Source organism: Vulpes vulpes, chromosome 9, assembly GCF_048418805.1.
Source record: "Vulpes vulpes isolate BD-2025 chromosome 9, VulVul3, whole genome shotgun sequence".
Classification (NCBI taxonomy): domain Eukaryota; kingdom Metazoa; phylum Chordata; class Mammalia; order Carnivora; family Canidae; genus Vulpes; species Vulpes vulpes.
The window spans coordinates 34,791,900-34,795,572 of record NC_132788.1 but is presented as its reverse complement, the minus strand read 5'-3'; the positions used below and the strand labels follow the sequence as shown (position 1 = coordinate 34,795,572).

Genomic DNA, 3,673 nt, shown 5'->3' with positions numbered 1-3,673 from the left:
ATATAATCTCATCTCTATCCTTGGCTTCTGTGGAGACAGTTGCTAGATCCATGAGTCATACCTGTAATCTCTTCAATCAAATGACTTTTTAACCACAACCTTAGTGTTCACTCCAGAAGACACTTTCTTATTTTTTGCAATATGCGTTGGCTGAACATTTTCCAAATCTTCAAGCTCTGATCACTTTTTGTTGAATAATTCTTTCTATATACCTTCTCCTCTCACATTTTACAAGCAGTAAGGAGAAACCGGGATTCACCTTCAATATTTTGCTTAGGAATCTCCTCAGTTAAATATCCCAGTTTATCATCCATGATTCCTGCTTTCCGTGGACACTATAACACAATTCAGCCAAGTTCTTTGCTGTTTTATGTAAGAACTGCCTTTCTTCCAGTTAGTTACCAGTAACATATTTCTCATTTCTACCTGAAACCTCACCAGTTAAAAATATATATATATATATATATATATATATATATATATATATATATCCATATTTCTATAAATACTCCCTTCAAGAAAATCTGGGCTTCTTCTAACTTGCACTGTAAAAATCTTCCACTCTCTATTTATTCATTACCTCATTCCAAAGCCACTTCTACATTTTTAGGTATTTATTGTAATAGTACTCTATTTCTTGGTACCAATATCTGCATTTAATCACAGTTCTCCTGAGAAACAGAGAAATAGAACTAATAGGATGTGTGTGTGTGTGTGTGTGTGTGTGTGTGTGTGTGTGTAGAGAAACTGATTGTTTTTGTTGTTTAGTTTTTATTTCATAATCATAAACTTAACCCTGCAATCAAGCTAGACTTAGAAGGGAGTAAGAAAATATGGAACTCCTAGAACTGCAGCAAAAGCACAAAGATTACAGGATATTTCGAGCAGATGGGGGTTAAGGGATGCTCTCCAGAGCTACAGAAGGAATGTCTTGTAGTTAAGATAAAACACAAGTCAAATTTATTAGACTTGTTCATAGTCAGCAATGGTGATCTTCTTGCTGGTCTTGCCATTCCTGGTCCCAAACCAATTAATGGTTTCCACAATATTCATGCCCTCTTTCACCTTGCCAAAGACCACCTGCCTGCCATCCAACCACTCAGTGTTGGAAGTACAGATGAAAAACTGGGAACTGTTAGTATTAGGTCCAGTATTTGCCATGAACAAGATGCCAGGACTCCTATGCTTCAGGATGAAATTCTCATAATTAGATGGATTTCTCCCCATAGATGGACTTGCCACCAATGCTACTATGGCATGCAAAGTCACCATCCTGGCACAGAAATCTCAGAATAATCCTGTGAAAGCAGAAATATTTATAACCAAATCCTTTCTCCCCAGTGCTCAGAGCATGAAACTTCTTGCTGTCTTTGGAACTTTGCCAACAGCTTGAAGGAGACACAGCCCAAGGGCTCACCATCCACTATGATATAGAAGAACACTGTGGAGTTGACCATGGTTGGGTGGGATGGGTGGCTCCTAGAAAGTGGTTCTATAAGGTCCAATTGACTGGTTTTTTTTAATGGCTCACACAATTATGGAGGCTAGCAAATCCCAAATCCCAGGATGGGCTAGCAAGCTGGAGATATCAGCGATGTTCATGCATAGTGGAAATGCAATATGAGGACACAAAGAGAAGACAGCCACCTGCAAACCAAAGAATCAAACTTGCCAACACCTTGATCTTGGACTTCCAGCCCCTAGAAGTACGAGAAATAAATCCCCATTGTTTAAAACATCCACACTGTGGAAATAACCCAAGTGATTATCAACTGAAAATTGCAATGGATAAATTAAGATGACTTCACTTTATATGACGCCTAGAAAAACAGACAAAATTAAGCTTTTTGGCTTTGGGAAACATGTTTAGGTGCCTATGTTATAAAGAAAAACAAGAAAGTGGTTACCTGTAAAGTCAAGATATGATTACCTTTTTTAGTGGGGAGTTGGTAGTAATGGGGAAAGAGCATGCAGATTGGGAGCTCCTGAATGTTCCGGGGAAGATTTTGCTTCTCAACCATATTGTTGATTACATGAATGTTTGCTTGTATTTATACATCTTTGGTTTGTACCCTTTCCTGAATGTATGTTATGTACATTTCACATTTTAAAGGTTAAAAATTATCAAGACCAGTCTTTCCCAAAATAGTGCTGAGACTAGAGTAATGCCCTTCTTTTCATTGTTTCTAGTTTTAAGAGAGATTATTCTTTATTAAGAATAAGATTGGCTATCCATTTAGAAGAAAAATGAAGCCTGACTTTCAACACAAACCATCTACTAAAACAAATTATAAATGCATTAGTGCTCTAAATACAAAAACAAACAGTGAAAACCAAAATTATGAACTTATTAGTAAAAACAGGAATATATGTCTGTGTGACTTTGGCATTTAAATAGCTTTGTTAGCTTGACATGAGGCCAAAACCCCATAAAGTTAAAGATAGATCTGAAAAACTTCTAGATGCAAAAAAATCCTCAGCATATATTAAGTCAAAATGCACTTAGGTAATCCCTTTAAAAAATGCACTTAGGGCAAAGTGATACAGTTTATTCCATTTATGTCAGTTAGTATTCTTTTTCTTTTTTTCAAGTAGGATCCATGTTCAGTGTAGAGCCCAACACGGGCCTTGAACTCATGACCCTGAGATCAAGACCTGAAACTGAGTTCCAGAGTCAGACCTTTAACCAACTGAGCCACCCAAATGCCCCTTGGTTAGTATTTTTAATACATAAAGAGCTTCCACAAATAAAAAATAAAAGAATGAAAATTAAAAAGTAATAAGGAAATAAATAGACAACACAGATGGTAGATAAACATTTGGAAAAGGATCAGTCTTATTAGAGTTCAAAAATACCAATTAAAACAAAGTATTGTGTAGATTTATTTTTATTTTTTTTTAATTTTTATTTATTTATGATAGTCACACAGAGAGAGAGAGAGAGAGGGAGGCAGAGACACAGGCAGAGGGAGAAGCAAGCTCCATGCACCGGGAGCCCGATGTGGGATTCGATCCCAGGTCTCCAGGATCGCGCCCTGGGCCAAAGGCAGGCGCCAAACCGCTGCGCCACCCAGGGATCCCCAGTATTGTGTAGATTTAAAAGCTAATAATAATAGCCAGGTTAAGAGACATTCCGAGGAAAAGAATTAATAATAATCAGTTTAGAGGAGAGTCTGAGGAAATAAAAATGAGTACGTCCACTCAAAAGAACCAGTGAAAATACATTTCTACTTCTAGATAGTTATCATTTGAAAATATAAACTCTTGCAAAGCTACAGAAGGATATGTTTACACACATGTATGTTTCCCTTTGTCTGGATAGCTACCAAAGCATTATTTATAATGGAAAAAAAATAGAGAAATCTTAAACGCTTTTTTAAAAAGATTTTATTTATTTATTCATGACAGACACACACACAGAGAAGCAGAGACAGAGGCAGAGGGAGAAGCAGGCTCTGTGCAGGGAGCCCGATGTGGGACTTGATCCAGGCATTCCGGGATCATGCCCTGAGCTGAAAACAGATGCTCAACTGCTGAGCCACCCAGGTGTCCCTTAAATGCTTATTAATATGGGATTATTTACAAAAATATATGGCACATCCATAGAATGACAAATTGTATAGCAATAAAAAGAATGGGAATATGACAACGATCTAGTATGTGACCAAGTAAG

At 37.1% G+C, this 3,673-nt stretch overlaps 1 pseudogene; it reads right to left on the bottom strand.

Moving 5' to 3' along the window:
• Positions 1–963: 963 nt before the first annotated feature.
• On the bottom strand, positions 964–1,457 carry LOC112918554 (peptidyl-prolyl cis-trans isomerase A pseudogene; annotated as a pseudogene).
• Between the last annotated feature and the right edge of the window lie 2,216 nt (positions 1,458–3,673).